Source organism: Chionomys nivalis, chromosome 8 (genome assembly GCF_950005125.1).
Source record: "Chionomys nivalis chromosome 8, mChiNiv1.1, whole genome shotgun sequence".
Lineage (NCBI taxonomy): Eukaryota > Metazoa > Chordata > Mammalia > Rodentia > Cricetidae > Chionomys > Chionomys nivalis.
In genome coordinates, this window is record NC_080093.1 from 94,571,401 (window position 1) to 94,595,714 (window position 24,314).

Genomic DNA, 24,314 nt, shown 5'->3' on the forward strand with positions numbered 1-24,314 from the left:
TAGCTTCTCTTCTCTGTGTGTGTGTGTGTGTGTGTGTGTGTGTGTGTGTGTGTGTGTGTGTGTGTGTGTGTCAGTTACCTCCCTGGGTAATTGTATAGCTGAGACCTATGGGCATCTCTCCGAATCCCATTGCTACATTAGACATTTTCTCTGTTATCTAACGACTAGGAGAGCACTCACCTGTTCTCATGCTAACTATAGGACATATACCTGTCATTTCACTGTCCGTCCCGGACAGCTAAGCACTAATTGAAATGACATCCAGGTGTCTGCAGCCACCTTGAGCAGAGTTTTCAGGAATTATCTGCAAAACCAAATGTGTGAAATCTCAGTTCAAATTACGAAACTTTGAAACAAACAAACCACAAAGGGGAAAAGGCTGTCTACTGACAGAGACTGAGGTCATAATAAGCTCCACATGATGGAGCGCAGGAACCTGGCTGTGTGTGACAACCTCAGTAAAGAACGGGTGAGGGCAGGTGGACACAGTCAAGCAGAATGGCTTGAAAAGTGAAAACAGCTCAGGACACGCTAGCTTCTGTATCTGCCCTGAGTGCCACAGAGTCAGGGCTCAGCATCACTGCCTAGAGATTTGAGGAAAAGCCCAAAGATCCAGAATTCCCACTTCCTCTCATGGCTGCCTGACAGAAACCCGCCTTTTGCCTTTTGCCTTTTGCCTTTTGCCTTTTGCCTAGGGCTTTATGTACTTATGCCCTACCGTTGTCTCTCCAGCCCTGACAACCTCACCTCATCACACTATGACCTTCTAAAGTTACTTACTTTCCTATTAGTCAGGACTCACAGAGGGTTGCATGTTTTACAAACATTTGTTTTGGTTATTTTTCTTCAAAATTTTTATCTCATTTATGAAGATCAACAACAGGCTCCATCCGAGATCGGTTGCCACCCTTGTGGCTCCCTTTGGCGTCAGTAACTCCTTGAGTTTTAGATTTTAAATTTCACCGTGGGTGAAAGTGAACTGCGATTCTCATCTGAATGTAGCCAAGCTGCCAGCGTTAACCCTGTGTGCCTGCCGCAGGGCCGCTCCCCCGCACTAGACACGCTGTCTCTCGGCCTAGACGGCATAGGCTTTTCACATCGCTCCTCCTTGTCCTGAAGCTACCCCTCCATTACCCCAGAGCTGGACCTCTCCCTTCTTTCTGCTAAATACAAGTAGTTTTCCATTCCTGTTCACGCTCCCTTCTCCTCCACTCTCCCATCGCTTGCTGCAGAAGCCCTCGGTGTTAGCGGCACCTTGCAAACCTGGCCAACCTCCACACTTTGGCAGAGGACTTGGTTCTACCTTTCTAGGGTGGCCTTGCCCTAGAGACTGTGTCAGCCCAACTTCCTGTTTCAGTTGCCTCCGTGCCTGCGTTTTGTTTATTTAACTTTCTCTAATTATCTATGTGTGATGATACACATTTTTCACCGAAAAGAAATAAGATTTATTCAGAACCCTTCCCAGAAGCGGTGAGCACCACAGGAGACCAAAGGAAACAATGGAGAGTCAAGATGAGAATTGTCTTATCAAAGACCTCCCAGAGGGATCCCTCCTCCCCAGTACTCCTTCAGCCTGCCTTTTCCCTGGATACCCAGTGTCCCTTGGCCTCTGCCCAGCAGGTAAACACTGTAATTCCTCCAGAGTACTGGCTTTTCTCTGTGTTCCATTTGGAGCTCCCCAGACTGCAGGATGACTCAGATGCCTAGTGAGTTAACGGGCTTTGTTCCTTCAGGTCTCAGGGAATAGCTAAATACCAATTCGATAAAATCAATTTCATCCTGAAAGAAAAGAAGGGTTCAACAGGAAGCCTGTATGAGCCTGGCTCCCAGAGAGATTCTTTTCAAGGTGTTTTCTCACTGCATTCTCAACCCTCTGATTTTGCTGGCATCATGATGTCTGCATGTTATAGATGACATGTGACAGAAGTCATAGAGCCTGGAAGCCAGAGAATCCAAATTTAAAGTCTAGACATCAGTGCTTCTAGCATTGCTCAACATTTATTCAGACTAATGGTATACCTGATCTCTCAAATTCACTGCAGTGTTTCTCAGTTTCTCCGAGAGACTCACGGTGGCCTTTATCCGTTAAGTATTTCTCATGACATTGTTAAGTTATCTTTGAACAGAAAAGGATCTCTGTGAGTTCACTGTGGGAGATCCTCTCTCACAATCGAGGAAGTGCTGTGTGACAGTCTGATCACATAGCTCAGAGCTGGAGCACTTGCTTAGAGTGCAGTTTAAGAAATGTGTGAAAAATAAGAAAGCTAGTTGACTTTTTTTACTTTCGTTGATTCTTTGTGGATTTCACATCATGCATTCCTATCCTACTCATCTCCCTGTCCCCTCACAACCGCCCTCTGCCCTTGCAACCTCTCCCAAAAGCAAAACCTAATATAAAAGAAAAACCAAAAACCTAACAAAGAATCAAAACAAAAAACAAAAAAGAAAAAATCTTATCATGGGATCTGTAGTGTGGCCCGGTGAGCCATACAGATTGCCCTTTAGTTTATACATGTTTACTTGTAAGTGATCAATGCTATGAGTCATCGGTCTGGCTCAAGGCCTCTGGCTTCTGCTACACCACCAATAATGGCTCTCACTGGGGCTCCTCTTGGATATCCTATTGTCCTGTGTCTTGGAGATCCTGATGTTTGAGATTTGTAGGTTTGTCCCCTTCAAATGCTCCAACAGTTCATAGATTCAGTGAGTGTTGGGGTGGGCTAACTCATAGCTCTAGTTCTGAGCCTGGGTGGTAGCAGGGTTGGTTAGCTTGCTAGACTTCCCTCGTCATTACTACCCAGATGAGCTCTCCAGCACTGCCTCAGCTAGCTCACCCAATGCCAGAAAATAGAGCAGCCTAGATGTTCGCCAATTGATGAATGGATGATGAAAATGTGATACATATGTATGATGGAAATTCATTCAGCTATAGATAAAAATTAAATTTTTAAATTTGTATGTAGATGGAGCATTATACTAACAGGTAACACAGACTCAGAAATAAAAATGCTACATGGTCTCTCTCATGTATCTAAGTACTGAACCTTTAGATTTGTACATTTTAACTGGAATACACATAAACATCAGGGACCAAGTAAAAGTCTAGGAAAGTGACTGAAAGGGAGGAAAGAGACACATCATAAATGATATTAAGTGAGGAGTAATAATTGAGCCAGATAAGTTAAGGGGGTGAGGGATAAGAAGGCAAGATAGAGGAAGGGACTAAGAAGGGATAACTGATATTGAAGACCCTTGAAAAAGCCACATAGAAACCTAGTACTTTAGAAACTTCATAAAATACCTATTAATATAACAATAATTTGAATGGGATTATCTCATAATTAATTGAAGGAATGATGCCTTTCCCAGACACCAGAGACTATCAAACTAAAAGCCTAGCACCAACTAGTGCTTATCTCACTTTTGAGTTGTTGGAGTCCCACAGATATCCTGAACATTACAAAGTATTGCTATTGCTCTTGGTTACCCTCCAGAGCTTGAGAGTTAGACCCTATTGTTGAAGATACCACATACTTGAATTATAAGACACAGAAAATCAGGCTGGCACTGACCCAGAAGCTTTTCCCTACTGGCTGGCTTTCATGGTTCTGGAAACTCTTGGAGAACAGCAATTAACAACCTGACTCAGATGTGAAGACAAGCTGTAACAACAACTGACCTGGCAAGGTAGAGCCTCTGGTGTAGTAGTGGCAGAAATGTTATAGGAGTAACAAACCACTTTCTGATTGGTTTAGAAGGCCTGCTCCACAAAACAGAACTCGTTTCTAGTACTGGTAAACAGGCCAAGAACCAGTGAGTGAATAGTTCACAGACTCTAGGGGAGAACCAATTATTATTCTGCTACGTGGACATAGTGCTACATTCCTATATACTTATCTTTATGCCAACAGATTAGTGCATCTCTCAACCCTCATCAAAGAAGTTTCCTTTTGCAGTAGATGGTGTTTAATGCTGAGACTCACAACTGCTCATTGTGCAGAGAACAAGGGTTGAGGAGTGGTTGGTCCTAAATGGGACATATATATCATCCCCATTCCCCTCAAGACTCGGGGACTATCTCAGAAGTGACAGAAAGCCTATAAGAGCCAAAAGCACTGGATGACTGCTTCAACACAGTGTTTTCCAGATAAGACAGGACTACTGACTACAACTTGCAGTTGTCGTGACCGCATGTACAAGATCTACACAAGAGCAAACTAGCATAATTCAAGCATGGATGGGAGAAGAGCACATAACGTCCCTTTCTCCCTAGCTGAAGAACTTTTGGCAATCTTGTGGCTATAAGAGGGAGAGAGAGTTGGTTTTCTTCAGAGATAGAGCCTCTTATTGGAAACACATGCTCCAGTATATGTCTCTATACCAATGTATATGCTAGCAATATTAAGCAGATTCAGTGGTTTTAAAAAATGACCACATGAAATGGGGAGGGAAAAGTGGTAATTGTTATAGGGAATATTTTAAGGAAGAAGATGAAGTGAAGATCCCTTTCAAAACATATTATATGCACGTATGAAATTCTGAGAAAATAAAAAAACTTCTACTGAGAATTGCTTGCCCCATATGAAAACCAGGGATCACCCAGTATGCAGAAAAATTGTCCATTTTCATTTGGTCAAGAGAGAAATGGTGGGACATTTTTTAATGCCTTAATTTATGTGAGAGAAAATCTAAAAATATATTAAATATAAAAGAAAGTAATACCAGTAGAAGAAGGCATATATAAAGAACAACATGTGTATCTGATTTAGTTATATCATAAACACCCAGAGGAGTTCCTGTGTAGGTGCCGAGAAGTTTCATCGGGACGGGTGAGTGTGTGCTATCCTGGGGCGGACTGTCCAGGTAGAGAGCACAAACACCCCTCCCCCAGCTCCTGCTGCAGGGCTTGCTCTCCTATACACCCGCCCCCACCCCCACCCCCAAACCTGCCTTGTCTGCAAGGTCCTTAGCTGTGGAACAGTTTCCTGCCATTTCACTAAGGCTACCAACCCAGAGCAGTGAGTTCTTGAGTGGAGGGCAGGCCTCAAGGTCCCCGCCAGGGAAAGCGGGCCCCTGCTGCTGGGGCTGCAGCCTCTGCTGTGATCTGCTGGACCTGCTCTGCCTGCGCCCTACTTCCATTAGTCCCTGGCTCATTGGGGCATCCAGGAGTTCCTGTGTAGGTGCCAAGAAGTTTCATCGGGACGGGTGAGTGTGTGCTACCCTGGGGCAGACTGTCCGGGTAGAGAGCACAAACACCCCTCCCCCAGCTCCTGCTGCAGGGCTTGCTCTCCTACACACCCGCCCCCACCCCCACCCCCAAACCTGCCTTGTCTGCAAGGTCCTTAGCTGTGGAACAGTTTCCTGCCATTTCACTAAGGCTACCAACCCAGAGCAGTGAGTCCCTGACCAGAGGGCAGGCCTCAAGGTCCCCGCCAGGGAAAGCGGGCCCCTGCTGCTGGGGCTGCAGTCTCTGCTGTGATCTGCTGGACCTGCTCTGCCTGCGCCCTACTTCCCTTAGTCCCTGGCTCATTGGGGCATCCAGGAGTTCCTGTGTAGGTGCCGAGAAGTTTCATCGGGACGGGTGAGTGTGTGCTATCCTGGGGCAGACTGTCCCGGTAGAGAGCACAAACACCCCTCCCCCAGCTCCTGCTGCAGGGCTTGCTCTCCTACACACCCGCCCCCACCCCCACCCCCAAACCTGCCTTGTCTGCAAGGTCCTTAGCTGTGGAACAGTTTCCTGCCATTTCACTAAGGCTACCAACCCAGAGCAGTGAGTTCTTGAGTGGAGGGCAGGCCTCAAGGTCCCCACCAGGGAAAGCGGGCCCCTGCTGCTGGGGCTGCAGTCTCTGCTGTGATCTGCTGGACCTGCTCTGCCTGCGCCCTACTTCCATTAGTCCCTGGCTCATTGGGGCATCCAGGAGTTCCTGTGTAGGTGCCAAGAAGTTTCATCGGGACGGGTGAGTGTGTACTATCCTGGGGCGGACGGTCCCGGTAGAGAGCACAAACGCCCCTACACTAAGGCTACCCAACCAGAGCAGCGGGCAGGCCTCAGCAACCCCCGAAAGGGAGCGCAGGCACCTCCAGCTTGTACTGCAGTGTCGCCTGTGTTCTACTGGACCCCGCCCGACCCCTTGCATTCCGCCTTCTTTATGCGGGTCATTGGAATACCACGCATCCATGTTTTGGTGTTGAGGAGTTCACCTGGAAGGGAACGGTTCCTGCCCCTACACTGAGGAGATACACCTAGAGAGTTAGTCACAGCAAAGACTGGTCCAAGACATCAGGCCTCTCCTGGCTCCATTTGAAGGAAAAGATGGGCAGGCGCCAATGCAAGAATTCCCCCAACAACTTGAAAGGCAACGTGACATCACCAGGATCCAGGAATCCCGAAATGAGAAGTCTAAACCCTAATACAGAAGAATTAGAAGAATTCGACTCAAAAGTGAATTTTATGAAAATAATAGAGGACCTTAAACAGGAGGTGAAAAACTGCCACAACCAATTAGAGATTACAAACAAAAAGGTAGAGGAAATGAATAAATCTCTCAAAGATACCCAAGAAAACCAAGAGAAACAAGAAAAAGTAATCAAACAGGTAAGGGAAACGGTTCAAGACTTGAAGAACGAAGTGGAAGTAATAAAGAAAACACAAACCGAGGGAAGGATGGAGATGGAAAATTTGAATAAACGAACAGGAACTACAGAGACAAGTACCACCAACAGATTACAAGAGATAGAAGAAAGAATCTCAGACACTGAAGATACCATAGAGAAAATAAACACTCTCATCAAAGAAAACAGCATAACCAACAAATTCTCATCACAAAACATTCAGGAAATATGGGACACAATAAAAAGACCAAACCTAAGAATAATAGGGATAGAAGAAGGAGAAGAAGTACAGCTCAATGGTCCAGAAAATATATTTAATAAAATTATAGAAGAAAACTTTCCCAACCTTAAGAAAGATATTCCTTTGAAGGTCCAAGAAGCATAGAGAACACCGAATAGACTGGAGCAAAAAAAAAAAAAAAAAAAAAAAAACTCCTCGTCATATAATAATCAAAACACAAAACATACAGAATAAAGAAAGAATATTAAGAGCTGCAAAGGAAAAGGGGCAAGTTACTTATAAAGGTAAACCTATCAGACTTACACCTGACTTCTCTATGGAAACCATGAAAGCCAGAAGGTCCTGGATAGACATACTGCAGAAACTACGAGACCATGGATGCAAGCCCAGACTACTATACCCAGCCAAGCTTTCGTTCACTATAAATGGAGAAAACAAAGTTTTCCAGGATAAAAACAAATTTAAACAATACGTAGCCACAAATCCAGCCCTTCAGAAAGTAATTGAAGGAAAATCACAAACCAAGGAGTCCAACAATGCCCACAATAACTCAGACATCTAAAGACCCTTCACCAGCACAACTTGAAGAAGGGAAACACACAAACTCTACTACCAAAGAAAAGAAAGAAAGAAAGGAAAAATGACCGGAGTTAACAACCACTGGTCATTAATATCACTTAATATCAATGGACTCAACTCACCTATAAAGAGGCACAGGCTAAGAGATTGGATACGAAAACAGGATCCAACATTCTGCTGCTTACAAGAAACACACCTCAACCACAAAGACAGACATCTACTCAGAGTAAAGGGCTGGGAAAAGGTTTATCAAGCAAACGACCTAAGAAACAAGCAGGTGTGGCCATACTAATTTCTAAGAAAGTTGACTTCAAACTAAAATCAATCAAAAGAGATGGAGATGGACATTTTTTACTCATAACAGGAACAATTCACCAGGATGAAATCTCAATCCTGAATATATATGCCCCTAATATAAAAGCACCCACTTATGTAAAAGAAACGTTACTAAAACTCAAGGCAGTCATCAAACCACACACACTAATAGTAGGAGATTTCAACACTCCTCTCTCACCAATGGACAGGTCAATCAAACAGAAACCTAACAGAGAAATAAGAGGATTAAGGGAGGTAATGAATCAAATGGACTTAACAGACATCTATAGAACATTCCACCCAAATAGGAAAGAATATACCTTCTTCTCTGCAGCTCATGGAACCTTCTCGAAAATAGACCACATACTCGGTAACAAAGCAAACTTACACAGTTACAAAAAAATATCGGTAACCACCTGTGTCTTATCAGATCACCATGGATTAAAGTTAGAATTCAACAACAATGCTATCCCCAGAAAGCCTATGAACTCATGGAAACTGGACAGTCAACTACTGAACCACACCTGGATCAAGGAAGAAATAAAGAAAGAAATTAAAGTCTTTCTTGAATTCAATGAAAACAAAGACTCAACATACTCAAACCTATGGGACACTATGAAAGCAGTGCTAAGAGGAAAATTCATAGCATTAAGTGCCCACTTAAAGAAAACGGAGAAAGCACACATTGGAGACTTAATAGCCCACCTGAAAGCTTTAGAAAAAAAAGAAGCAGACTCACCTAGGAGAAGTAGAAGACTGGAAATAATCAAATTGAGGGCTGAAATCAACAAAATAGAAACACAGAAAACAATCCAAAGAATCAATGAAACAAAAAGCTGGTTCATGGAGAAAATCAATAAGATTGATAAACCCCTATCCAAACTAATCAAACGGCGAAGAGAGAATACGCAAATTAACAAAATCAGAAACGAAAAGGGAGACATAACCACAGACTCAGAGGAAATTCAGAGAATCATTAGATCTTACTACAAAAATCTGTATGCCACAAAATTGGAAAATGTTATAGAAATGGACACTTTTTTAGATAAGTACCATATACCAAAGTTAAACCAGGACCAGGTGAACAATCTAAATAGACCTGTTAGTCGCGAAGAATTAGAAGTTGTTATAAAAAACCTCCCCACCAAAAAAAGCCCAGGTCCAGATGGCTTCAATGCAGAATTCTACCAGAACTTCCAAGAAGACCTAATACCTATACTCCTTAATGTATTTCACAATATTGAAACAGAGAAGTCATTGCCAAATTCCTTTTATGAAGCTGAAGTTACTCTGATACCAAAACCACACAAAGACACAACCAAGAAAGAGAACTACAGGCCAATCTCACTCATGAACATCGACGCAAAAATACTCAATAAAATACTGGCAAACCGAATCCAAGAACACATCAGAAAAACTATCCATTATGATCAAGTAGGCTTCATCCCAGAGATGCAGGGCTGGTTCAACATACGAAAATCTATCAATGTAATCCATCATATAAATAAACTGAAAGAAAAAAACCATATGATCATTTCATTAGATGCTGAAAAAGCATTTGACAAAATTCAACATCCCTTTATGATAAAGGTCTTAGAGAGATTAGGAATACAAGGGTCGTTCCTAACTATAATAAAAGCTATTTATAGCAAGCCGTCAGCTAACATCAAATTAAATGGAGAGAAACTCAAAGCTATTCCACTAAAATCAGGAACACGACAAGGTTGTCCACTCTCTCCATACCTCTTTAATATAGTGCTTGAAATTCTAGCAATAGCAATAAGACAACATAAGGGGATCAAAGGGATTCAAATCGGAAAGGAAGAAGTTAAACTTTCATTATTTGCAGACGATATGATAGTGTACATAAGCGACCCCAAAAACTCCAGCAAAGAACTCCTTCAGCTGATAAACACCTTTAGTAGCGTTGCAGGATACAAGATCAATTCCAAAAAATCAGTTGCCCTCCTATACACAAAGGATAAGGAAGCAGAGATGGAAATCAGAGAAGCATCACCCTTCACGATAGCCACAAATAGCATAAAATATCTTGGGGTAACCCTAACCAAGGAAGTAAAGGATCTATTTGACAAGAACTTTAAGTCAATGAAGAAAGAAATTGAGGAGGATACCAGAAAATGGAAGGATCTCCCTTGCTCTTGGATAGGGAGGATCAACATAGTAAAAATGGCAATTCTACCAAGGGCAATTTATAGATTCAATGCAATCCCCATCAAAATCCCATCAAAATTCTTCACAGATCTTGAGAGGACAATAATCAACTTTATATGGAGAAACAAAAAACCCAGGATAGCCAAAACAATCTTATATAATAAAGGATCGTCTGGAGGCATTACCATCCCTGACCTCAAACTCTATTACAGAGCCTCAGTATTGAAAACAGTTTGGTATTGGCATAAAAACAGAGAAGTCGACCAATGGAACCGAGTAGAAGACCCTGATTTTAACCCACAAACTTATGAACACCTAATTTTTGATAAAGGAGCTAAAAGTATTCAATGGAAAAAAGAGAGCATCTTCAACAAATGGTGCTGGCAGAACTGGTTGTCAACGTGTAGAAGAATGAAAATAGATCCATATCTATCACCATGCACAAAACTCAAGTCCAAATGGATTAAAGACCTCAATATTAGTCTGAACACACTGAACCTGATAGAAGAAAAAGTTGGAAGTACTCTACAACATATGGGTACAGGAGATCACTTCCTACGTTTATCCCCAGCAGCACAGACATTAAGGGCAACATTGAATAAATGGGACCTCCTGAAACTGAGTAGCTTCTGTAAAGCAAAGGACACTGTCACTAAGACAAAAAGGCAACCCACTGACTGGGAGAAGATCTTCACCAACCCTGCAACAGACAAAGGTCTGATCACCAAAATATATAAAGAACTCAAGAAACTAAACTTTAAAATGCTAATGAACCCAATAAAAAAATGGGGCACTGATCTGAACAGAGAATTCTCAACAGAAGAAATTCAAATGGCCAAAAGACACCTAAGGTCATGCTCAACCTCCTTAGCGATAAGGGAAATGCAAATTAAAACAACTTTGAGATACCATCTTACACCTGTCAGAATGGCTAAAATCAAGAACACCAATGATAGCCTTTGCTGGAGAGGTTGTGGACAAAGAGGCACACTCATTCATTGCTGGTGGGAATGCAAACTTGTGCAACCACTTTGGAAATCAGTGTGGCGATTTCTCAGGAAATTTGGGATCAACCTACCCCAAGATCCAGTAATACCACTATTGGGAATATACCCAAGAGATGCCACATCAAATGACAAAAGTATCTGTTCAACTATGTTCATAGCAGCATTGTTTGTAATAGCCAAAACCTGGAAACAACCTAGATGCCCTTCAATGGAGGAATGGATGAAGAAAGTGTGGAATATATACATATTAGAGTACTACTCAGCAGTAAAAAACAATGACTTCTCGAATTTTGCGTGCAAATGGATGGAAATAGAAAACACTATCCTGAGTGAGGTATCCCAGACTCAAAAAGAGGAACATGGGATGTACTCACTCATAATCGGTTTCTAGCCATAAAATAAAAGACATTAAGCATATAATGTGTGATCCTATAGAAGCTAAATAAGAAAGTGAACCCAAAGAAAATCATATAGTCATCCGCATGGAGAGGGGGAAGTAGACAAGATTCCAGGGCAAAAACTGGGAACTTGCGGGTGAGGTGGCATGGGGCAAAGGGGAAATGGGATGAGAAATATGAGAAGGGGAGGATGGGAGGAGCTCGGAGGATTGGGATGGTTGGGATATAGGAAGGATGGATACGGGAGCAGCGAAGTATATATCCTATCTAAGGGAGCCATCTTAGGGTTGGCAAGAGACTTGACTCTTGAGGGGTTCGCAGGTGTCCAGGAATATGTCCCCAGCTGGTACCTTGGGCAACTAAGGAGAGGGAACCTGAAATGACCCTATCCTATACTGATGAATATCTTGCATATCACCTTAGAACCTTCATCTGGCGATGGATCGAGGTAGAGACAGAGTCTCAATTTGGAGCAACGGTCTGAGCTCTTAAGGTCCAAATGAGGAGCAGAAGGAGGGAGAACATGAGCAAAAAATCAGGACCACGAGGGATGCACCCACCCACTGTGACAGTGGAACTGAGTTATTGGGAGCCCACCAAGGCCAGCTGGTCTGGGACTGAATAAGCATGGGTTGATTCCGGACTCTCTGAGCATGGCGGTCAATGAAGACTGATGAGAAGCCAAGGACAATGGCACTAGGTTTCGATCCTAATACATGAACTGGCTTTGTGGGAGCTTAGCCTGTTTGGACGCTCACCTTTCTGGACGTAGATAGAAGGACCTTGGTCTTCCCGCAGGGCAGGGAATTTGGACTGCTCTTCAGTATCGAGAGGGAGGGGGAATGGAGTGGGGGGAGGAGAAGAGGAGTGGGGATAGGGGGAGGGAAGTGGGGGGAGGGCAATATTTGGGAGGAGGGGAGGGAAATGGGAAATGGGGAGCAGGTGGAAATTTTAATTAAAAAAGAATAAAAATAAATAAATAAGTTAAAAAAAAAAAAAAAAAAACACCCAGACAGAGAGAAATGCAGTTTGATCATATAACAGTTTTCTCTACTTAAAAGCATTTTTAAATTTTATTTACTTTGTTTGGGGGTAATTTCATATATGACCACTCTATGTACATCATTCTCCTTGTTCCTCTCCTCCCCCTAATTCCTCCTGTGTTCCTCCCACTCCTTCCAACACATATAGCCTCTTATTCTTTAATTGTAATTATTAAATATATATATGTGTGTATATATATGTGTGTGTAAGTTTATAAATATAGGATGCTAAGATGATTCTCTTCTATGTGTTTAGGGCTGACCTCTTGGAATTGGCTAGCCTTTTTGTGGGAGCTGTTCCCATGATAAAAGAGTATTTTATATGCCCAATTCTTCAGAATTACTATAGGACTTAATGGATCTTCATTGATGTAATTATTACTTAATTGATAAGTAAATTAAATAATTTTGAATTATTTGGAGAACCAATCAGTTTAATAAAGTTTACTTTCAAGAATACTGACAACTGATAGGCAACTGCACAATTAAGATAATTCTTAACATTATAAGAATGAATGTTTATATTATGTAGTTAAACAGTTTGCCATAGCTTATATTCATCTCCAGTTTCAAAGAAGAAAAAGTATGTTACTAAGTCAAATTGGATTTTATGATACCACATATCAAATACCTATTTTCCAAAATATAGTAAAGAACAAGAATCACCGTATTTTATCTGCAAAAACTTTTCTTGATCTTTTACTTTAATGTATATGAATAACTGATTTCACCATAACCGCTAAATGTGAAACTCACAGTTTTTCCACTGTCTACTTATTCTGTATCCGGGATTTGACTCTGCACCACTAGGTGCTGTTCTTTTTCCCCTGAAACACTTGGATGATCTGTCTATGTATCTGCTTGTTCTTCACACTGTAGACAATGGGGTTTAGCACAGTGGGGAGAAGGTAGATATTGGCCATAAGCATGTGCACAACTGATGATAAATGTTTCCCAAATCCGTAGATCATGGTGGCACCAATGAGAGGAATATAAAAGAGAAGCTCAGCACAGATGTGAGAGGTGGGTGTTGAGGGCTTTGAGCCTCTGGGCTCTGAGGCAATGCCCAGCACTGTCTTCAGGAAGAGAATGATGGGGGCATCAAGCCTTGACGTGAGGATGACGACGATGAAGCCGTAGAGGCTGCTGACACAGTGCTGGCACAGGCTAGGCGCATTATAACCTGGTGCAGACAGTATGAATGATAAGACATTGGAATGACAGAATGATAGCCAGAAAAGGCACAGGAAGACCACACAGATTGCCCGGGCAAAGACAACTAGTCCAATCTTTCCAATAACACCATGAGTGAGGATAGACGCATAATGCAGAGATTCTCAGATGGCCACAAATCTGCCGAAGGTCATGAACACTAGGACTCCAGATCCTACTACTCCAAATCTGTGAATGAAGAACATCTGTGTTACACATGCATCAAAGGGAATCTCAGGGGTGTTGAACCAGAAGATGCTGATCATAGAGGGCAGAGTAGACATGGAGAGACTAACATCAGTCAGAGCCAAGATGCAGAGGAAGTACTACATAGGTTCATGGAGGCTCTGCTCCACTTTGACAACCGCTAGGATGGTACCATTAACCAGGACGGTGAATATGTAGAGAAATCCCAGGGAAAGACCATCCATGGGTTCTTGTCTGACATCCCTGGGATATCTGTCAGAATGAAAACTATGGTAATTTGCTGTGGGACAATGGTCTTGTACTTTATAAAGATTTGTCACTTGTATCATTTTAATAAAACACTGATTGGCCAGTAGCCAAGCAGGAAGTATAGGCAGGGCAATCAGGCAGGAAGTACAGGTGGAGCAACAAGAATAGGGGAATTCTGGGAACAGGAAAGGCTCAGTCTATGGTCATCACCCAGACACAGAGGAAGCAAGATGAGACTGCCTCACTGATGAAGGTACCAAGCCACATGGCTAACACAGACAAGAATTATGGGTTAATGTTGGATATAAGAGTTGATAAGGGGCTGGAGAGATGGCTCAGTGGTTAAGAGCACTGACTGCTCTTCCAGAGGTCCTGAGTTCAATTCCCAGCAACCACATGGTGGCTCACAACCATCTGTCATGAGATCTGGCGCCTTCTTCTGGCATGCAGGCATACATGAAGGCAGAATGTTGTATACATAATAAATAAATAAAATCTTTAAAAAAAAAAGAGTTGATAAGAAGCCTGATCTAATAGGCCAAGAAGTTTATAATTAATGTAGACCTCTGTGTATTTCTTTGGGACTAATGGCTGCAGGACCGGGAGGAACAGAAACCTCTGGCAAAGTTATTTTTACGGGAAACATTTGAGTTCATCTTGGTGATCTCACCAGTGGATAAAGCTGGTCTCTCCCACTTAGCTCACAGCTCCTAAACTAAAAAGATAGTTTCACATGAGATAAATAAATGGCTTTATAAATACTAGACAAGAACAGAGAAATAGTACCTAGGTACCTTGTGTTTATATGTATGTATGTATACATACATATATATATATACTTTACTATGCCCTTAACCCACTGTGTTTATAATGAACTATGAACTCTATGTCATGATAGACATGGTTATGGATACACTTGTTCACTACATACACATCATTTAGTATTTAATGCTCACAAATGTCAAAAAATATACAATTTTTATAATTTTAATTTTAAAGAAGCAAAGAACAAAGAATAAGATATATAAAAATTTATGCTAAGTTTATTTTCATATTCTCTTAACACATCAGATGTCTGGGAACCAATATTGGAAACTCTATTCATTCAAACATTTAACTCCTTTTCAAATTTTCCTCTAAAATATAAGAAAAGTTTATCTTTCCTTCCCATTCTTTTTTGGTGGAGGAAAATATTTGAAACAAAGTCTCACTATGTATCTGGGGTTGGTCTTGAACTTGTGGCCCTGCCTTGGCCTCATGAATGCACATGTAACCACCATGCTCAGCTTCCTTTCTCTCCTATTTTATAGCTAATAAATAGTGTGGCTCTCATATTTCAGGCTCCCTAGGTCATTTTTTCCACATTCACACCTCTTTTAGCACATTTTTTCATTCTGAAGGTAGGATAAAATTTGTTCTAGAAATCTGAGTTACCAATCACAAACAAAATTTTCTTTACGAGGGCTGGAGAGATGGCTCAGTGGTTAAGAGCATTGCCTGCTCTTCCAAACGTCCTGAGTTCAATTCCCAGCAACCACATGGTGGCTCACAACCATCTGTAATAAGGTCTGGTGCCCTCCTCTGGCCTTCGGCATACACACAGATAGACTATTGTATACATAATAAATAATAAATAAATATTTAAAAAAAATTTCTTTACGAGCTTTTGATGTACTTAGAGGAGAGTCATAACTTTCACTGTCAGAGCCCTCACAGTAGGATACAACACCTACCTACAGTTTCATCTCTAGCAACTTACACCAGTTACTCTTTCATTTGGTTCCTTCAGCCAAATTTGCATCCCTGGATCTCATTAAAATACTTCCTGATACCAAGTTTCTAGAAAATGCCTTTTCTAATTTCTTTATCTTGTCTCCCCCACATCTGCTTCTCTTTGTCTGGCTAGTCTACCCATCTCAACCAACCCTTTTCCAAATGCTAGCAGGAGTTTAAAACTCTTTGGCAAACTCCTTTCACTTGTTGAAATCATTTTTTTATAAATGCATGAGTTAATTAAACATTGCATAAGTATTGAAAGTTAAGCATAATAAAGGATAAAATGTTTCATTATTCATTACTTCATGAAGCATACATGAAGAATATACAAGCATTTTCATATTGTTCAGAGAAGGAAGAAAACAACAAATGAATGAAAATAGATGATTACATATTAGGTTCTCTCAAGGATTTTTGAAAATCATCAAATACCTCCATTATCTTCTTTCTGTGGATTGAAATTGTCAACCAAGGAGGGGGAGTTTCTTCTCAAGGCCACAGAAAAAGAATGTGACACTTTTGAGGTAAGGAATAGTGAATTTTGCTCTGTCAGAGACAGAGAGAGAAAAGCAATCCAAAGAGCTGGTCTGTGAAATCTAGTGGAGGAGGGGTAGTGGCCCTGCTCCTTCTGTCCCGTTTCTGTTAGGGGATGAGAAATTGTTACGAGGGGTCCATGATCACAAATAAACTAGTTTTCAGACTGTGATCTCTTGGAATCCTTGAAAGGTAGAATCCATGTCCATTTTCAAAACTATGCTGCCTTGTAACCAGATTCCAGGCTTTTCTCCAAGTAGATGGTGACCTCTACGGAAGTATCTTATAGTGTCTGTCTAGTCCTATGTTCTGAGCATGGGGCTTTGAGAGACTTCACATGCTCTATAGCAGCCCTTCACTTCTCAGAGGCTGTTGGTTCCTCCTTCCAGGCAATTCAGATGCCCCCTTAATTATCAGAGGAGCATCTCTTAGCACTGCTTTCTTAGTGTTCCATAGGTTTGGGTAGATTGTGCCTTCATTTTCATTGAATTCTAGGAAGCCATTAATTTCTTTCTTTATTTCTTCCTTGCCCCAGGGAAGATTAATGGAGCACTGTTCAATTTCCACGAGTTTATAGGCTTTCTGCAATTAGTGCTGTTGTTAAATTCTAACATGGTGATACAGGGGGTTGTTTCAATTTTTCTGTAATCTGTTGAGGTTTTCTTTGTTCCCGAGTATATGGTCAGTTTTAGAGAAGGTTCCATGAGGTGCTCAGAAGAAAGTATATTCTTTTGTGTTTGGGTGAAATGTTCTGTAGATGTCTGTTAAGTCCATTTCAGTCATGACTTCTGTTAGTTCTCTTATTTCTTTCTTAAGTTTCTGTCTGATTGACCTGTCTATTGTGGAGAGTGGGGTGTTGAAGTCTTTTACTATTAGTGTGTGGGGTTTGGTGTGCGATTTAAGCTTTAGTAATGTTTCTTTTACATATAAGAGTGCCCTTTATTTTGACCATAGATGTTCAGGATGGAGACTTCATCTTGATGAATGGTTTCTGTAATGAGTATAAAGTTTCCTTTTCCATCTCTTCTGACTGATTTTGGTTTAAAGTCTATTTTCTTAGATATTATGTTAGCTGCACCTGCTTGTTTCTTATGTCCATTTGACTGGGAAATCTTTTCCCAACCCTTTACTCTGAGGTAATGTCTGTCTTTGAGGTTGAGGCATGTTTCTTGTATACAGTAGAAGGATGGATCCTCCTTTCATATCCATTCTCTTAGCCTGTATCTTTTTATGGATGAATTGAGTCTGTTGATATTAAGAGATATTAATGACCAATTAATGATTGTCAATTCCTGTTATTTTAGATGGTAGTGTTTATGTGTTTCCTTTCTTTGGGACTTGCTGGTGTGAGGTTATGTGTTGCCTGTATTTTTGTGGGTGCAGTTCACTTCCTTGTGTTGGAGTTTTCCTTCTAGTACTTTCTACAGAGTTGGATTTGTGGATAGGTAATGTTTAAATCTGGTTTTGTCATGGAATATCTTGTTTTCTCCATCGATGGTGATTGAAAGTTTTGCTGGATATAGTAGTCTGGACTTGAGTCCATGGTCTCTTAGTGTTAGCTGCATATCTTTCCAAGACCTTCTGGCTTTCATGGTTTCCAATGAGAAGTCAGGTGTAATTCTGATAGGTCTGCCTTTATATGTTACTTGACCCTTTTCCTTTTGCAGCTCCTAATGTTATTTTTTTATTCTGAATGCTTTGTGTTTTGATTATTATATGGCGAGGGGACTGTTTGTTGTTGTTCTAGTCTATTTGGTGTTCTGTAAGTTCTTGTGCCTTCATGGTGATATCCTTCTTTACATTGAGAAAGTTTTCTTCTATGATTTTGTTGAATATATTTTCTGTGCCTTTGAGCTGGAATTCTTCTCCTTCTTCTATCCCTATTATTCCTAGGTTTAGTCTTTTCATGGTGTCCCAGATTTCCTGGATGTTTTAGGTTAAGAATTTATTGTTTTCTTTGACCAATGAATCTGTTTCCTCTATTATATCTTCAACACCTGAGATTCTTTCTTCCATCTCTTATATTCTATTTGTTATGCCTGCCTCTGTAGTTCCTGTTCATTTACCCAGCAGTCTACCTCCTCAATTTTGTCTTTATTTTAACTTCTCCATGAACTATTTTCTTTCCTTCTATATGCTTCTTTTATTCCTAATAAAAGCATTTATGTTTCCTATCTTATTTCTGCCTTAGCATTACATCATAGCATGACTCTCTATACTATTCTCTTCAGTCTTAATCCTCTGGGGATTCTATTTTTAAAATACCCCCAAAGTATCTTCTATACAATTTGCCTATGTAGAAGACATAACAAATAAGACTTTTCCTACCTATGTCAGTCCATTTGTTCCAGTTCTGATTATTTTCTCTTCTGTCTTCCCTGAGAATAGCATCAACATATTTATGAAGATGACTCAGACCTCTGCGGATGTCTACACCCAACATGATTCCATAGGGATTTTCAGCTGCTCTGGAAAACATCCCTTAAAGAGTGATATGCAGCCGCTTGGGCTATTCTATTCTTATTTCAAGAACTATAACCTCTTTCTTCAGATAACACAGACCAATATTTTCTTCTCTCAAAGCCTTCATTTTATTGTTATTTGGGTTTTCTCTGTGTCTGTCTATCTCTCTCTATCTCTCTCTGTCTCTCCATTTCTGTGTGTATGTGTGTCTCCCTCTGCCTATCTGTCTGTCTCTCTGTCTCCTTCTATCACTGTCTTTCTGTCTGTCTCTCTGTCTCTCTCTTCTCTCTCTCTCTGTCTCTCTCTCTCTCACTCACACACACAGAGAGAGAGAGAGAGAGAGAGAGAGAGAGAGAGAGAGAGACTGATTATCCTCTTATTACATCAATCAGTTATAGGTTCATCCCTCTTTGGATTGCAGTCTTCTGTCTCTAAAGCTATTCTTAGCCTCAGTGATGATATCATGCCACAGTTTGCCCTGAAACTGTACCAGAGTTCACTCAGTTTTGGATGAAAGAAAAGCTTGCCTAGATTCTGTCCATCAGAAACAAAGATTTTTTTGGATTTGTGAGGGTTCTTGGGTTTTCTGGCTAATATATTATGTCTAAGTTCTTACATTTGTTTTAATACACTTATGTGTAGTGATCCTTTTTGTCAATGAGATTATTCTTACTACAAAGCCAGTTACTCCAGTCTGCACCTTTGTGTAGTCTGTCCTTCATGTTCTTTTGGAGCTAATTTGTTTTTCTACATAAACATATTCATAACTCCATGGAAAATAATCAAACATCATTTATGTAGTGATAATTTTTTGTTAGCCATAATTGAGAGTAGATATCCAAACTTTATTTTCTTTTATGCTGTTTTATTAAGCTTATTTTAGAAAATATATAAAAACTTTAAAAATTATATGCTACAGTAATATGCAATATATTGATAGATATATACATAATTATAAAATATTCAGATCAAGTTAAAGATATGTCTTCAAATATTTATTCTATCTTATAAATACTTTCTTATAGGTGTTTGAAATGGACAATATTCTTTTTATTTGTGGTTATCCTACCATACAATAGAACACAAGAATGTTTTTCTCATGACTATAGCTTAGTAGTCATTAACCAAACTCTCCATTCTTCCCTCCCCCATAGTCTCTTCAGTCTCTACCGTCTTTGCATTTTATGAAGCCAAAATTCTTAGATTTCACATATGAATGAGATCATTTTTCTTGGTTTTCATGGCTTGTTTTATTTAGCATAGTGACAGAACTTCAGTGTGTTTATGACTGAGTAGTTAGCCATTATGCACATATGTGTTTTTTTTTTAATCCATTCATCAGTTAACGGGCACCTAGGTTGTTTCTTAGTCATTAATGCTGCAATAAACATGAATGTAGATGCTTATTCAACACATTAATTCCATTTCCTTTAAATATATACTCAGAAGAGAGATTTTGGGGGGATGGAAGGGTTCTATTTTCCTGTGTTTTGAAGAAATACCGTGCTATTTTACATGACAACTTTACTAATTTGCGTCCCCATCACCACTGTCCAAGCGTTCCCCTTCTCCACACCTCACCAGCATTGCTATCTGCAGTGACAGGAGGAGAACTCAGCGGCTTGAGGTTCACTTGAACTTCCATGATGATCACCACTGTGGCGCATTTCTTCCTTGCCCTCACTGCCCGTCTGTGTTCCTCCTTAGAGAAATGTCTGCCTGGGTTGTTGCTCTCTCCTAACCAAGTAACTGTTTTATTTTGTTTTGTTTCACGATTGAGCTTTTACAGTTCCTTATACACTCTGGGATTAACCCATTGTCACTGGTACAGTTTGTTGATATTTTCTCCAACTCTGGGCGTTGTCTTGTCACTTCATTTACTGATTCCTTTGCAAAATCTTCAGGTTTCTGGAAACTGATTTGTCAGGTTTTGCCTTTTGTTTCCATTGGAATCTTGCCTAAAATGTTCTGTACATTTCAAGGCCCTGAAGGATTTTTCTTATGTTTTCTTCTAGTGTTTCCATGATGGTTTCAGTCCTTGGCACCACATAAACATCCATGTCTGTAATGACCAGGATTAGAAGTTCAAGGTTGTCTTAGCTATACTGAGGAAACTAGCACGAGACACATGAGATCTTTTCTCAAAAAAATACAAAATAAATAATTTTAAAAGGATTGATTTCCAGATTATTCTTCATTTTCCAACCATGGTAGATTGCTATATCACCCGTGAATGTTTGCAAAATAAAAGCTACCTACCAACATGTCATTTAAACAGAAAGATTCATTGTCCTGAGACCAGGCCATTTGAATCTCTCTATCTGAATCTCCTTGTTGATAAATTGGAAACCATGATATTTATCACACTACTTAAAAAATTACTTAACTACATGTACAGGGCTTGTCATATTACCTAGGTTAAGTCTAGTCCTAGCCTTAACATATCACTATGGTCAATAATGAAGAGAATATTTGTAAAAATGGAATCTTTGTGTGAATGTTGAAGATTTAACTTCAATTTAATGTAGGGAGTTACCAGGGTGTGTTACTCCTTGCTGCACAAAGAATGCTCCTCAAACAAGTAGGATATCACCTGGGAGCTTGTTAAAATGTAAAAAGTAAAAGCAAAAATGTTTCACCTCCAAGCCCCAGTGATCAGTGCATTTTAACCAGACCTCCCGAGTGGTTTGCATATACATCAACATGTGAGAAGCACTGTTCTAAGCCACTCCTTTTGAGAATCACTGCTGCGAGAATTTGGGGATGTGGCATTAGCCCCCGGGACATACACTAACCAATAAGATGACAAATGTTTCAATACTATGTAACTCCAATTACTGTAACATGTTTGCATACATGTTTATACCTAAAATGTCTTAGGACATACGTTAGACAGCTCAAGGAAGTGTAACAGGAAATCAAGCAATGATTTAGACAAGTGTATGAACTATAGGCAGCAGCAGGAATCTTTCAAATGTCAGCAAACACACAACCTAGAAGTCCTGTTGACCCACTGAGCAAGCGTGCAGCAGACTCACTAAGCAAGGATGTGTTTTGGGAATATACATCCTTGTCCTAAAGGAAGGGTGAGGCTGGGTATACTGTGTGTTCATTCACACATGTACATAGTAAGTGCTGATTAATAAACTCAGTTTTAACCTTTGTGCTTTTTTAACCCTTTGTTTTAACCCTTTGTGCTTGAGCTAATTTTCACTTAGAACCTTACAATATTTTCCAAGAAAAGAATTTTATTTTGGGCCATCAATATCACTTAATGAAAAACAGTTGATGGAATTCTTCATTAAACTATCTCTTTATAGTAGAAAAATAACAGAATGTGTATGAAAGTATAATAATCAAACTATTTTGTATGATTGATATATATAAAGAAGGAAAGGAAAAAGAAGAAAAATGAAAAAGAATTTTCCAAGAAGCAGAATAATTCTTCTTGGAGATGGTTCAGTGTATTAAGTTTCTTGATGTCAGTGCTCTGAAAGAGACGCATCAACTATTCAAGGTCATTGACCTTTACCAAAACCATGACTTCCAGCTCCCCACATCATCCTTTCTTAAGATTTCCATTGGTTAAAAGTTAACCAATAAACATGGAAACCACAAAGATGTAGTGTCAGTCAGAGATGTTATTCAACATTAAGTTTTTAAAGGCTAAATAGGTAGGTGGGTTTGATTTTTATTAATTCTGGTACTGAATAGTTAACTTGAAACATCACAGACATACACACACATGCACACATGTTCACACACACACATGTATGCACATACATGCCTCCCCCGGCACACACTCCCTGCAAACTTGCCACCTAACCATAGTGACTAGTTTACAGTGGGTCAAGGCCCAACTCTTCTCAGGAACACTCTGAGACATTTTCAAAACAAGCCTCCAGGATTATATGTTCTTTAAATGTCTGTAATTAGTGCTCACCCAGAAAGTCCTTCAATGAACTGTGATTATTTCTGCTGATACAGAAAACAGCAAAAACAAATAACACAGAAAAGATTTCTTCTCTACTTCTGGGAGGTGTGCAGATGTTTTTCTTTCCTAGATATGACGTGGAGGTTTGACTGCTTATTGTGTAATAGATTCAATACTATGGCCTTTTTTAGATAAATACTCATTTTGTTCTTAGATCTAAATTAGCACATCATGTATATTTCTTCTTTTGACTATGTTTACATCCAACTTTAAGCATCCAAGTGTACCTTAGCCTTTACAATCACTCACCATAGTGTTGATGGTGGATCTTGGTATTGCTCAGATTAGCTTCAACCTCCCATTTATTTCTTCTCTCATTTAAGCTATAAAACTGGTCCTGGTTTCTATGTCAATCTAAATCAGTGGTTCTCAACCTGTGGGTCACAACCCCTTTCTGAGTTGAACGATCCTTTGATGGGGTCACCTAAGACTGTCTGCCTGTAGATATTTACATTACAATTATAACAGTGACAAAATTACAGTTATGAAGTAGCAACAAAAATAAATTTATAGTTGAGTGTCACCACAACATTAAAGGGTTGCAGCATTAAAACGATTGAGAACCTCTGATCTAAATGAATAATTTTAAATCTCCTCTTTATTTTAAAAGTATTTATATGCAATGTTTCCGCCAACTCCACTTTCTCCTTTAGTCTTCCTTTGGGAGCCAGATCTCTCTCACACACACACACACACACACACACACACACACAAAGACACAGAGACTTATTAATTATGAAAGCTCAGCCTATAGTTTAGGCTTGTCCTACCAGCTCTTATAACTTAAATTAGCTCGTTCATATTAATCTATGTTTTGCCTCATGGCTTTTTACTTTTCTTCCTTCTTGCATCTCCTGCCTCCTCTTCGTGTCCTCTGGCATCTCTCCAAGTCTTAATTCATCTCCTCTTCCTCTTTCTTTGCCTAGAAGTCCTACCTAACCCCTTCCTGCCTAGCTTTGGCCATTCCACTCTTTTTTTTTAAGATTTATTTATTATGTATACAGTGTTCTGTCTGTCTGTATGCTTGCTGGCCAGAAGAGGACACCAGATCTCATTACAGATGGTTGTGAGCTACCATGTGGTTGCTGGGCATTGAACTCAAGACCTCTGGAAGAGCAGTCAGTGCTCTTAACCCCTGAGCCATCTCTCTAGCCCCATCAACTCTATTAAACCAATCAGAAGTCACCTTGACAAAGACACATCTTCAAAGTACACAAAAAAATATCCTACAACATTTTCTTCTTTGTCTAAATAAAAGGAAAAGGTTTTTTAACTCTAACACAGTAAAACTATATGCAATAATACAAATTATTGTCCAAATAAAAAAGGAAGAACTTAACTTTAGCAAGTAAAACTATATACAATAAGAACAACTTTCAAGTAAGAATTATATTTACAGTGTCCAGCCGTACGCATTTTGCAAATTTGAAGAGAGTACTATATTATCTATCCTACCTTAGTGAGTCCAAAATTTTATACCTAAATCACTTTTTTTTATATATCTTATATCAC

At 40.0% G+C, this 24,314-nt stretch overlaps 1 pseudogene; it reads right to left on the bottom strand.

Moving 5' to 3' along the window:
* Positions 1-13,173: 13,173 nt before the first annotated feature.
* Positions 13,174-14,691, bottom strand: LOC130880234 (olfactory receptor 51H1-like; annotated as a pseudogene).
* Between the last annotated feature and the right edge of the window lie 9,623 nt (positions 14,692-24,314).